Here is a 14,124-nt window from a genome sequence, read left to right as displayed (position 1 = left end):
GTCTTTGTTCATTTGGTATCAGACCACACAGATAGGCTGAAAAAAAGTTCATTTATTTTTGTCTGTTTGTTTTTTGTCCGGGAGATGTGGCACTCCCCACTCCACCCCGTAGATGATAAACCTCCGATCGGGACACTCTGTTGCCCGTAAATGGTGATTCAGAGAGCAAATAGGGCCATTCATATGAAGGCGTATTAAGGAAAGTCTCTGTCAGACTAATGCATTTTATTAAGAGAGCACCCCTTAAAAGGCCACTGATCAACAAGCGGGTATTTGAAATTGCTGGTGTCTCTTAGAGGCCCAAGAAAATCTTGATCCAGGATCCTCTAAAGGATTGCATCCATGCATGAAGTTGTATTTATTAGTCACCTCAGGAGAAACATTTGTAGTGAGCTCCGAAATACATGAAGACTCAAATGTTTGATGACTGATAAATGCCGCAATATTCTGCATGGCCCAGAATAATGGTGTTCAGGATGGTCCCAACAAGACAAGTAGGTGACGGAGTGACGCTTTGGGAGGGATTAATATGGAGTGATTCCTTTAGGGTGCCCTAAACTGTCAAATTAACCTGTGCAAAATATGTTGAGTTTCTAAGTGCTCATTTCCTACCATGCTATAGAGAAAAAACATGCCCTTCACTTTTAAATAATTCTCATGAATGAGAATGCACCAGCGGCACGGTGGACGACTGGTTAGAGCGTCAGCCTCACAGTTCTGACATGCGGGGTTCAATCCCCGGCACCGCCTGTATGGAGTTTGCATGTTCTCCCCATGCCTGCGTGGGTTTTCTCCGGTAGGTGTGAATGTGAGTGCGAATGGTTGTTTGATTGCATGTGCCCTGCGATTGGCTGGCAACCAGTTCAGGGTGTACCCCGCCTCCTGCCCGATGGTAGCTCCAGCACGCCCGCGACCCAAGTGAGGAGAAGCGGCTCAGAAAATGGATGGATGGATGCATGGAGAATGCACCATTCTTCCCTCACTCGTGAAAAAGACCCCAAGATATCCTTTCCACTAATCGAAAGGTGAAGCTCTCAATTTACCGGTCGATTTACGTTCCTACCCTCACCTGTGGATTGTGACCAAAAGAACAAGATACAAGCGGCCGAAATGAGTTTCCTCCGTAGGGTGTCCGGGCTCTCCCTTAGAGATAGGGTGAGAAGCTCGGTCATCCGGGAGGATCTCAGAGTAGAGTCGCTGCTCCTCCACATCGAGAGGAGTCAGATGAGGTGGCTGGGGCATCTGATTCGGATGCCTCCCGGACGCCTCCCTGGTGAGGTGTTCCGGGCACGTCCCACCGGGGATGACCCAGGACACACTGGAGAGACTACGTCCTTCGGCTGGCCTGGGAACGCCTCGAGATCCACCCGGAAGAGCTGGATGAAGTGGCTGGGGAGAGGGAAGTCTGGATGTCCCTGCTAAAGCTACTGCCCCCGCGACCTCGGATAAGCGGTAGAAAATGGATGGATGGATGAATAAAGCAATGAGCTGACTAAACCCATTTATATAGGTGGAAATAAATCTACAGCACATACCTCATGCATACTCATACTTCTGCAACAAAGCATTCCAGCGATCAATTTTATTTTTTACAAAAGAAGCCTACTTAAATATTTCTAACCTCACTATTTTCACATATTGTCTGAAAAAAACATGGAGGCTTTCCGTATAGACAACAATATTGGTGCACAACACATACTAGTTCAAAGAGGAAATGTGCTCGCCTTCCGCCCCTGACGTCAGCAGGCTCATGCAGGTTTCGATTTAAATGTGTGCGGACAAAAATCAAATAAGTCATCATAAAACAAGCCTAAAATTACTACCAATTCTATTTTGGGTTTTTTATTCTGCAGACATCGTGCCGGTCACTCTTAATTCGTTTCAAAACGTTATTTTAAATGCCATCAGTCATGTAATTTGAAATACCAACACTACATACTAAAACTGTGTTGTTGTTTTTTTTTTGTCATTTCTATTGTTCAGGTCCAATTGCTACTGGGCTGCAGTTCCCTGTGACCCTAAACAGGATACATAGTATCAAAAATACAGTGCATACTATCACATTTGTTGAGCATTAATATTTCTCTTCTGTTAGTAGTTCTTCTGGCTCACTGCACATGATGGAGGTGGAAATATGTCTTGTCAGTCATTTATTCATCACCAAATTACCATCTGGAAAACTAATAAATCCTTCATATCTGAACACCATCTGGTGGCGCAAATAAAAGTCTCTCACACCAAAGATAACAAAAACCTACTTCACTTTAATTAAGGTTCACATTCACAAAACAGTCCTTAATGAGACATAATTAAAAGTTCCCCGCAACTTTTCATCAAAGTCAGCATGTCTGATGCTCCAGTGGGGAGAGAAGACATGTCATCAAGAGGAAATAAGTAAAAACATGGCAGCATTTTACTTTCACTGGCATGTCTACCCACACAATCTTCTTGGATCACATTTAGATTATGAAATAAAATCACAAATGAGGTAATACCATGAACTTATAATTGCTGTTAATTTGTGAATTTTGCAGTGAGTAAATCCTGGTGTGCTCAGTCATGCCAGACCTAATTATGCTTTAGGTATTCAAGATATCATCAAAAAGACTTGCTTTGGAAACCGACATTGGGTAAGACGTTTGTTTTGCTTTACGGCCGTTTCCTTTTGCCTGAGTCAAGGCGTTTCTTGATTGGCTGCATTCTGTTCAATGTCACAATTTGTGACGTCATGACTCAGGGAGACATCAGCTTTCCCCATACACAAAAGATTTTTGGTCGTAAATATTGAACAGGTCACTGATGGTGTAGTGGTACACTCACCTGACTTTGGTGCAGGCAGCGTGGGTTCAGTTCCCACTCAGTGACGGTGTGAATGTGAGTGCGAATGGTTGTCCGTGTCTATATGTGCCCTGCGACCGACTGGCGACCAGTTCAGGGTGTAGTCCGCCTTTCGCCCGAAGTCAGCTGGGATAGGCTCCAGCGTCCCGCAACCCTAACCAGGATAAGCGGTGTTGAAAATGGATGGAAATATTGAACACGGTTAATATTGAAACTTGTCCGCCCCAACCCATTTTGCGCCCTACAATCGGGACAAATCTACTCTGAACACACCTCAGACCTAATGATAATCTTTATAATCTGATAAGGCAATCAATCAATCAAACTTTATTGATAGAGCACTTTTCATACAATAACATGAAACTCAAAGTGCTTTACGTAGTTAAAATCAATCCACTCCCCATACTTATCCACATAGACACATATGCACACACACACATGCAGATAAAAAAATAAAAATAATAATAATGTAATGGCCTATGGCTGTGCACAGCGAATCCAAGTGAGGAAACACCATCCCAGGGAACCATCTGCACCAAGAGGAGACAACAGACCGTGGGCACAGGACACCGGCATGGAGCCCCAGTGTGGCCTATGAGGAGCCTATGGCGACAGAGGACCCCATGAGGCAGGACCATGGCCACAGTCCATTACAGCTCAGAGTGCAGTGGGCTCCCGTTAAGTAAACACTGAAAGATAATCATGAATATACCAGTGTTTTGGGCCGCCCAAGTACAGTGTATTAACAGCCCCCGAGAAGATGAAAAAAAAAAAAAAAACGCACGCTCATACAGACAAACATTGACACCCCTGTGCCAATGTTTTTGAGCATGACTGTATATTGTTAATCAATATTTGTAACATACAGTAAGATACGATAACCTTTATTAGTCCCACACTGACGAAATTTGTATCTTTTTAGCAGCAATAGTGGATATAGGAAATATAAATATACAGTATAATATCAATAGCATGCAAGAAAAGAGCTATGTCACTAAAAATTTCGAACCAACTGTATATCAAAATACTACAATAATAAAAATAATAATAATAATGCAAAATATTGAAACACAAACAAAATGAGCCCTAGTTTGTAAGAATCGGATAACGATTAAGGATTTTATGCCACTTTTTATGTAGCAAATCAGCACAAATTCACTTGTCCAGGAATCAATGTAATTCATTAGCAAATTTGTGACAGAAACCTTGACTCTTTGGTAGAAAAATGCCCGTATGTTAGTCTTATTAGTTCAAAATGTGATGTTGAAACAGGCCACTTTCAGATTTTTTTAATGGCGGCGTTCGCTCGGGCCATCTCATCTCATCTCCACACCAAGAGCAAGCGAATCGTCAGATTTACTTCAAACTTCCCAGAATACAACTTTGTAAATAGCCAACTGGAAATGATATTGTTGTGTATGTATGTGCAATACATAAGCAGAGTTCATAAACCTTGGTTTGACTAGATTATTTTGAATGCGCTTATCAAACACCACGGCGCCACCCTTGCACCGCTCTGCCCACCACCACAAGTAAATTCTCAAACTAAAATGAAGATCTAAGACTGTAAAAGACAGCATAAAAATAGAGATCAAATCCAATAAATAATACTAAAACACTGAAAATAAAAGCTAAAAAGGAAATAAAGTTAAATGTAAGTCAAAAGGTGAATTCAATATAGTTAAAGGCTAAATTACAAAGGTGGGTCTTGAGCCGATTCTTAAAAACACGAACGTCCTCTGCAACCCTGAGGTGCTCCAGCAGGCTGTTCCGCATAGGCAGTCTGGCGTTTGACAGATAGTGAGATCCTCCGGTGTTTGCTTTCGTTCATTGAGCGAGGAGAGGCGTAGGTTGTGGGAAGAGCAGAGAGCACCTAACAGTTACCGGCCATGCAGAACATCACTGTGCTCGGGCACTTGGCATTTGAAATATATCCGATGTGATATCAGTCCTGGAACCTTTCTGACACGCCTGGTAGAGTGCATAAACATTTGTTACACACAAGTTCTGCAAAAATCTCTCCAACGGAACACTGACAGTTAAGAAAACATTGTATTGGAAGATATACAAATATTGCGACGAACCTTGTGATTGAGTAAAAGGAATGTAATGCAAATGCAAGACAATGCAATTTCTGTAGAAATTGCGTATGAATGTTGAAAAGCTGAATGGTGACTCAAATCCTGCGCAATCAAATTTTGAATGATATAGCATGAAATTGGAATTTTGATCACGTAGGAACGTTTGTTCATATAAATATTCATTTGTAGTTGGAATGGGTTGAATCAGTCCAAAAATGTTAAAGGAGGAGGGGATAATGTAAATACGTCTTACTGGGGGAATTTCAATTTGGAAAATGTGGAATTAGGGAACAGTGGTAATTTTTGGAATGTGGAACATATTTTGTGCCTGGAATGGTTTGAATCAGTCAGGAAATGTTGAAGGAGCAGGGGGTCTAAATGTCTAATTGGGAATTTTAATGTGAAAACTGTGGTATTTGAGGAATGTCACAATTCTTGGAATGATGAAAATAGTTTCTAAGGTGATTATGAGCTGAACACAATGAATTTGGAATCGCAAAGATGTGGAATGTCTCAACACATCATCGACTTTTGAACCGTTTCATCTTTATAATTTAGACTTAAATTTTTGGAACATTCACTTATCTGCGTTGTCATATGTGTGAAATTTAGGAACGAGAAAAATAAATCCATGGGTGGCAATTTTTCAAATATTTTGAAGTTGGCATGGTTAGAATTGGTTGAGAAATATGGAAGTCGTTAAGTGCCCAAAAAAAAAAGTGGGGAGAATAATAGTTTTTGGGTATAGAATAACATGCAGTATGTGTGAATACCTTCAGCGTTCACACATGAGCATTCACATAACATTTTTCATTACAATGAGGATAATGGGAAAAATGCACCTCTCTTTCAATTACAGTTTGGGTGAACCTGAAAATTGAGGGCTCTGAAAGTTACTGTTAAAATTATGTATGGAATCCTGAAATTACCACGGAGCCAGAATCAGAGTGATGTGGCTGAGGCGGAACAGGATCTAAACAAAAGCCTAGTGGCAGCATTCTGCTCTCTGGAGATGGTCTAAGTAGTAATATTGTTGAGACAGGTGAAGAGAGAATTGCAAGAGTCACGACGTCAGGAGTTATTTGAGTATTGTGCGTGCTGTGTGTGTTTTGTGGAGCATATGTTGACAACAAGCACTAATTGGTAGAATTCTCCCAATGAATTGTCCAAAAATTGGAATAAAAAAATTGTCCTTAATTGATTTCTTCTGACGGTTCATTTCAGGCACATTTAAATGTAATGGGATAAGTCAAGGGGAGTTTGCTATTAAAAAAAAAAGTTAAGGGGAGTTTGCTATTAAAAATGCAGGGGAGTTTAAGGGGAGTTTGCTAAAAAGAAAAGTCAAGGGGAGTTTGCTATTAAAAAAAAACATATTTGTGCAGGAAAAGGTTACGGTTTGAATGTGTTAATCAAAAAATATGGCCTGATCGAACATGGGGTTAATCAAGCAGGGGTGCACATTTTCAGAAAGCCTAAACAGGTGGCTTTAGGAGCTAGGGTTTTCGGGGCAACAATTAATTTACACCTTTTTTTCCATTTAATTTCAGATATAATTCGGACAGATGTGACAACAACAGCAGTTGACAGCTTAGGCTTTGCAGCTTTTTTAATCAAATCATTCCCTTGTCCATGGCTTCTCAATTGACATTGGGGTAGCAGTCCGAAATTGTCCCATGACCATGCTTCACGTCACACAATTTTTTTAACAACTTTAATTCAAGTTCAAACTACTTCAAATGAAACACAGAATCGGTGAACAAAGAATGGGACTTTATCACCCAGACAGAAGCTTCTTTATTAAGAGCATTCTTGCAATTTGATCACAGTTTTTAGAGGTCAGTCTGTCCCTCAATGTGTTGACAGCAGTGGATTAGGAGGCCTGCAGGAAGTCTCATACTTTTTTAAAATTATTATTATTATTTTTTTTTTTTAAATCAGTTTATTTGAAAGGGGACAATGCAATTTCATAAAACACATGGTTAAAAAAGCCAGAATTAGCCAGAAGGCTAGCTTTCATCTGTAGTCCCCTGGCCATGATGTAAAAAAGCAGTAAAATACATCTACAAGACAATATAATACAGGATACATAATCAAAGACTTACTATACTATTAAGAGAGAATAAAACCACAAATTATTTGATCATAACAAAAAAAAAACATCATAACATACTTGTCTTTTAGTGTTGCCAGCTATAGGTGTTAACTAGCCACATTTTCAGTTTTTTTGTGAAGTCCTTGTATGTTGTAAGCAGTTTAACCTCCTCAGGTATTGAGTTCCACTCACCAGCGCTCCTCACTGACCAGGCTGACTTACTGAAAGTGCTCCTGCGCAGAGGAATGAGACAGTCACCTCTGACAGAGCCTCGAGTGACATGCTCAGAGCTGTTTCTTTGGCTGATGAACTCAGCCAGAGGAGCAGGAGCCAAATCATGCGGTACTTTATAAATCAAATTTAAATCTGCAAATATGTGAAGACTGTCCCAGTTTAAAAGACTGTATTTTTTTTAAATTGCACAGTGATGATAGTGCCTTGGTTTTTTATCCATCACTTTAATTACTTGTTTGTACAAAACCTCCAATGGTTTTTTTGCATTCTGACCAGCCTGGGACAAACTGGTTATGCAATAGTTAAAGTGACTAAGAATCATTGAATGCAAGTAAATTTTTGCAGCTTCAGTTGACATTTCATTTCGAATTGCACGAAAATAATTTGATATTTTTACACAATTTGTCAATATGGGCTTTAAAGGAAAGCTGTGAATCTATTGTTAACCCAAAATATTTGTATTGGCTGACAATTTGCATTTTTTCTCCATTAACAAGTATGTCGGGGTCAGGTGATACTCTATTTGTTTTAGTGAAATACATGACTACGGTTTTAGAAACGTTTAGCTGTAGACAGCACTCCTGCAACCAAGTTGTGAGACAGGACATTGTATTAGTGAGTTTAGCAGCAACAGTATCTTTGGAGCGACCATGAACAAAGAAAACCGTGTCGTCTCCATAAATTACGTACTCTGCTTCAGAACAAACAGTGGGCAAATCGTTGATATAAAGACTAAATAAAAGGGGGCTTAATATTGATCCCTCAGGGACTCCTGAGGTTAGCCTAAGAGACTCTGATCTGCAGTTGTTAACTGATACAGATTGTGTTCGGTCATGCAGATATGATTCAATCTAGCTCAAAGCTTTGCGAGAGAAGTTAAATTTTGAGAGCTTGGTAAGAAGACCAGAGTGATTTACTGTATCGAAAGATTTCCTGAGGTCCAAGAACACCGCCCCTACAACTCCACCCTTGTCGAGAGAAGATTTTATTTTCTCAATGAAGAGGCATGTAGCCATTTCAGTGGAATGCTTGGATCTGAAACCAAACTGCATGGCGTGGAGAGAGGGGGAGTTGCTGTTTAAATAATGGACAATCTGCTCTGACACCCATTTTTCTGCAACTTTGGAAATGGCCGGAAGAATGCTTATAGGTCGGTAGTTATTCAGAGAAGTTGAGTCACCGGATTTAAAGACAGGGGTAACAATAGCAGATTTCCAGGCCTTTGGAAAGTGACTAGATGAAATTGAATGATTAATGATTGAGGCAATAGGAGTAGCAAGAGTTGAACCTAGATCTTTGAGCATGCTCGTGTCCATTCCAAAAACATCCTTTGCCTTTGGTCTCAGTAATATTTGTAATAGTAAAGAACTGCGTTGCAGACAATGCAGGGTATTCCTTCCTTTGTTTTAATGCAAACTTAGAAGAGATTTCTGTCACAGATTCAATGAAGTAGCATCAGCCATCACTTGAGGTTCCGTCAGGATGTTTCCATTTAATTGAATTTGCATTAGTTTTGTTTTGTTATTTTGTGTATCACCGAGTAGAGCCGCTGCTCCTCCGCATTGAGAGGAGCCAGATGAGGTGGCTGGGGCATCTGATTCGGATGCCTCCCGGACGCCTCCCTGGTGAGGTGTTCCGGGCATGTCCCACCGGGAGGAGACCCCGGGGACGACCCAGGACACGCTGGAGAGACTACATCCTTCGGCTGGCCTGGGAACGCCTCGGGATCCCCCCGGAAGAGCTGGATGAAGTGGCTGGGGAGAGGGAAGTCTGGGCGTCCCTGCTGAAGCTACTGCCCCCGTGACCTGACCCGGATAAGCGGTAGAGAATGGATGGATGGATGTCTCACCGAATAGTTTTTTTAATATAATTCCACGTTATTTTTGAATTTCCCTTCGCACTTTTCAAAGCAGTAATGAAAAAGTCAGCTTGAGATTTTCTCATTTCTTTCACTATTTCTCAGTGAAATAAAGTGGTGTCTATTGTATCCTGATTTGACCGACAACTTCAAGGAATGATCGCGTTCTTTCATAAGTTTCAGAATAAATGTGTTTAACCAAGGAAGGCCATTCTTTCAAGCTTTTAGTTTAATTATCCGTGTAAATTGTATAATAATTTATTGTATTTTGTTGGCAAATTTAGAACAATCCTCATCTAAATTTTTACCAGCGAGTAATACATCCCAGTTTACTTCTTGGATAGAATCTTGGAAATTTTGTTGTTCGTGTTTTGGTATCCTATTGGATTCAGTGGTGGCCTAGGGTTTGAAGCGCTTTTTACTTAATTTTCTTGTGACCATTATAAGATTGTGATCAGACAAACCTGTGAGCATATTGTATGGCTTCAAGATCCTTTCTGGCCTATTAGTAAAAGCTAGATCAATCTGAGTTCGGGTGGAGTTTGTAATTCTCGTAGGGCCATTAATTACCTGAGTCATATCCATATCATCCATAACCCTTTTCAATTTTTTCCTAACTTTGTTAACTTCCCAATTAACATTTAGGTCACCCATTATTATAACCTCTTTTGCAAGATTGAGTTGTTTCAGTAAAATTTCCAGCTTTTCATAAAAAGCTGCATTTGATGAGGGAGGCCTATAAATAACTAGAAGAATAAAAGACATTTGCTGTGACAAAGAAACAGTTCGTCCAAGAAATTCTCATCCATTCTCATCTGTAACATGTATTTCATGTCTTTGACCAAGATGGCGCCTACCAGTGTGGTCGCCTCGGTAACGCGCTCTCTAGTATTGTCTTTGTTTTTGTGTTTTTTGTCCGTCTTTGGAGACCTTACACGACTCACTTACACAAGGGGAGACCTGCTAACCATCAAGGAGTCTACTCCGGACTTTCTGTCACCAACTTTCGAATATCCGCTCAGTTTTTTCCCCGAGTTACTCACTGGAGCGGCGTCCGCGGTTTTCGGCGCATGGAGACGGAAGCGGCGCCACAGAGGGAAGCGAGCCGGCATTCAGGTGAAACTCCGCAAGAGAGGACACAGATTAGCGTTCCCGTCGATCCACCTCGCGAATGTACGCTCCCTACCCAACAAAATGGATGAGCTTCATCTTCTGTTAAAGACCAGTAAAGACTTCGGACGTTCCGCGGCCATGTGCTTCACGGAGACCTGGCTTTGCGACGCTGTACCCGATGGCGGCGTCATGCTTCCCGGCTTCCACATTCACATGGCGACATGGAATCATCGGGGAAAACAAGCGGCGGCGGAATATGCCTCTATATCAACGAAAAATGGTGTACGGACGTCACGGTGCTCAGCACACACTGCAGCCCGCATTTGGAGTCGCTATTTTTAAACTGTAAACCATTCTACTCGCCACGTGAGTTCGCATCATTCATCCTGACTGCAGCCTACATCCCGCCTCAAGCTAACACGAACGCCGCACTGCTAACCCTCGCTGAACAAGTCAACGAAATTGAAAAAAACCACCCCGACTCACCCCTCATTATTCTCGGGGACTTTAACAAAGCTAAACTCAACCACGAACTCCCTAAATACAAGCAGTACATCGACTGTCCTACCAGGGAAAATAATACTTTAGACCACTGCTACACTACGGTAAAAAACGCATACCGTGCTAGACCTCGTGCAGCCCTGGGCTCGTCTGATAACTGCTTAATTCACTTAATACGGACGTACTGGCAAGAACTTAAATGTGCGAAGCCTACAGTGAAAACAGTCAAAAAGTGGACAAATGAAGCCAAGATGGAACTTCAAAGCTGTTTAGACTGCACAGACTGGAGTGTCTTTGAAAATTCAGCTGGCAGCCTGGATGAATATACGGACACTGTCACATCCTATATCAGTTTCTGTGAAGAGGTCTGTGTACCAACAAAATCATTTCGCATATTCAACAACAATAAGCCGTGGTTCACTGCTAAACTTAAGCAGCTTCGCCAAGCTAAGGAGGACGCATATCAGAGCGGGGACAGGGCCCTGTATAATCGAGCTAGAAACCAGCTGACTAAAGAAATTAACATTGCAAAGAGGATCTATACAGCAAAGTTGGAAAATATGTTTCGCGCAAACGACTCTAAATCAGTCTGGCATGCATTCCAGTCCCTGACTAATTACAAGCGACGATCCCCCCAAGCTGAGAACAATAGCACACTAGCCAACGACTTGAATACCTTCTACTGCAGATTTGAAAAGGACACTTTCACACCACACACCCACCCGGCCGCACCCGCGACCACAATCACACCTCTGACCTCTGCGTTAACCATCCATGAACAGGATGTGAGACGCATCTTCAAACAACAAAAGATTAACAAAGCGGCAGGCCCGGACCACGTGTCCCCATCCTGCCTCAAAGTCTGCGCGGACCAGCTCGCTCCAGTCTTCAACAGATCTCTGGAAATGTGCGAAGTTCCATCCTGTTTCAAACGCTCCACCATCATTCCAGTCCCCAAGAAACCTGCAATCTCGGGTCTGAATGACTACAGGCCTGTCGCTTTGACATCTGTGGTCATGAAGTCCTTTGAACATCTCGTGCTGGACCACCTCAAGAGTGTCACAGGTCCCCTGCTGGACCCCCTGCAGTTTGCCTACCGAGCGAACAGGTATGCGGATGATGCAGTCAACATGGGACTGCACTTCATCCTAGAACACCTCGACAGTGAAGGGACCTACGCGAGGATCCTGTTCGTGGACTTCAGCTCAGCGTTCAACACCATCATCCCTGAACTCCTTTCATCCAAGCTTCTCCAGCTCAGCGTCTCACCTGCCATCTGTCAGTGGATTTACAGCTTTCTGACGGGCAGGACACAGCAGGTCAGGCTGAGGGAGGCCACCTCATCCACACGCAGAGTCAGCACTGGGGCGCCCCAAGGTTGTGTCCTCTCTCCGCTGCTCTTCTCTCTCTACACGAACGACTGCACCTCAGCGAACCCGACTGTCAAACTCCTGAAGTGTGCAGATGACTCCACTGTCATCGGCCTCATCAAGGACGGTGATGAGTCTGCATATCGACAGGAAGCGGAGCGGCTGGAGCTATGATGCGGCCGACACAACCTGGAGCTGAACACGCTCAAGACTGTAGAGATGATCGTGGACTTCAGGAGGCATCCTTCGCCACAGCTGCCCCTCACGTTGTCCAGCTGCCTTGTGTCAACCGTCGAGACCTTCAAGTTCCTGGGAATTACAATCTCCCAGGACCTGAAGTGGGTGACCAACATCAACTCCGTCCTCAAAAAGGCCCAGCAGAGGATGTACTTCCTGCGGCTTCTGAGAAAGCAGGGCCTGCCACCAGAGGTGCTGAGACAGTTCTACACAGCGGTGATCGAATCAGTCCTGTGTTCTTCCATCACAGTCTGGTTTGGTGCTGCTACAAAAAAGGACAAACTCCGACTGCAACGGACAAACAAAACTGCTGAAAGGATTGTCGGTACCCCACTACCCCCCCTTGAGGACTTGCATGCTGCCAGAACTAAGACAAGGGCATGCAAAATCCTCTCGGACCCTCCCCACCCCGGTCACCAGCTCTTCCAGGTCCTTCCCTCAGGTAGGCGCTACCGATCAATGCAAACTAGAACTAGTAGACATTCCAACAGCTTCTTCCCTCTTGCAATCAACTTCTTAAACAGCTAATTTATAATTCCATTACAACAAGCTGCCAATTTTTTGACTTGAGTTTGTTGTCACATTTCTGTGGGGCCAATTATGTATTACTCGTGCACTCGCTGTAGTTGTCTCGCCATGCTGCACTATTTGCATATACTGGCCACTCATGCCAGAGTAGCATCTGCTCCATTTGCACACTGATTGAGGAGTATCTGTAACATTTGCACAACCATTGTCCCAGATTATCGCACTACTCGTCACTTTAAACCGCATACACTCCTTGAAGTCTCAGCGCCCTTTGCACAACGGTCATTGCACCGGACTATTGCGATATTAGTCATTCGAACTGCTCTAAGTGCTAGAGGACTCTGCATCTTTTTGCACAATTGTTTTTTGTCAATGTCTTTATGTCTCCAAAGTATTCTGTAAATTGACTGTCTGTTGTACTAGAGCGGCTCCAACTACCGGAGACAAATTCCTTGTGTGTTTTGGACATACTTGGCAAGTAAAGATGATTCTGATTCTGATTACAATTAAAAGTATCCTTGGCATAAATCATAACACCTCCTCCCTTAGAACCCTGTCTGACGTTTATAAACATTTTATAACCAGGTACAGATAGTATTGCTGAGGGCGAAGATTCATGGAGCCATGTCTCAGATAGGCAGAGGAAGTCAATATTTGAGTCAGTGAGAAGGTGATTGTCCTGATCACTTTTTGTTAAAATGCTTCGTATATTTAAGTGTGCACAAAGAATGCCTTTTGGTTTACGTGTTGAGTCCCATATTAATTTAGAGTTATTAATGGTTTGGAACACCCTGCATTTCCGGTGCTTTAGTATTGCGGGGTTTGGCAGCCCCCCGTTTCTTTTATTGGCAATGTTTGCATATACCTTTACGCTGCCAGCTTCCGCATCAGCCAGCCGGCAGAGGAGGCCCAGCCGGCAGAGGAGGCCCAGCCGGCAGAGGAGGCCCAGCCAGCAGTGATGGAGGCCCAACTAGCAGTGGTGTTGGCCCAGGTGGCAGTGGTAGAGGCCCAGCCAGCAGAGGTAGAGGCCCAGCCGGCAATGGTGGAGGCCCAGCCGGCAATGGTGGAGGCCCAGCCGGCAATGGTGGAGGCCCAGCCGGCAATGGTGGAGGCCCAGCTAGCAATGGTAGAGGCCCAGCTAGCAGTGGTGTTGGCCCAACAAGCAGTGGTAGAGGCCCAGCCGGTAGAGGTGGAGGCCTAGCTAGCAATGATGTTAGTTGATCTAGCATTGGTGTTAGCCCGGCTGCTCGAGGTAAAGGCCCAGTTGGCAGT

The sequence above is a fragment of the Phyllopteryx taeniolatus genome, unplaced genomic scaffold (assembly GCF_024500385.1).
Source record: "Phyllopteryx taeniolatus isolate TA_2022b unplaced genomic scaffold, UOR_Ptae_1.2 contig_24, whole genome shotgun sequence".
Taxonomy (NCBI): Eukaryota; Metazoa; Chordata; class Actinopteri; order Syngnathiformes; family Syngnathidae; genus Phyllopteryx; species Phyllopteryx taeniolatus.
Note: the sequence above shows the minus strand (reverse complement) of the source record.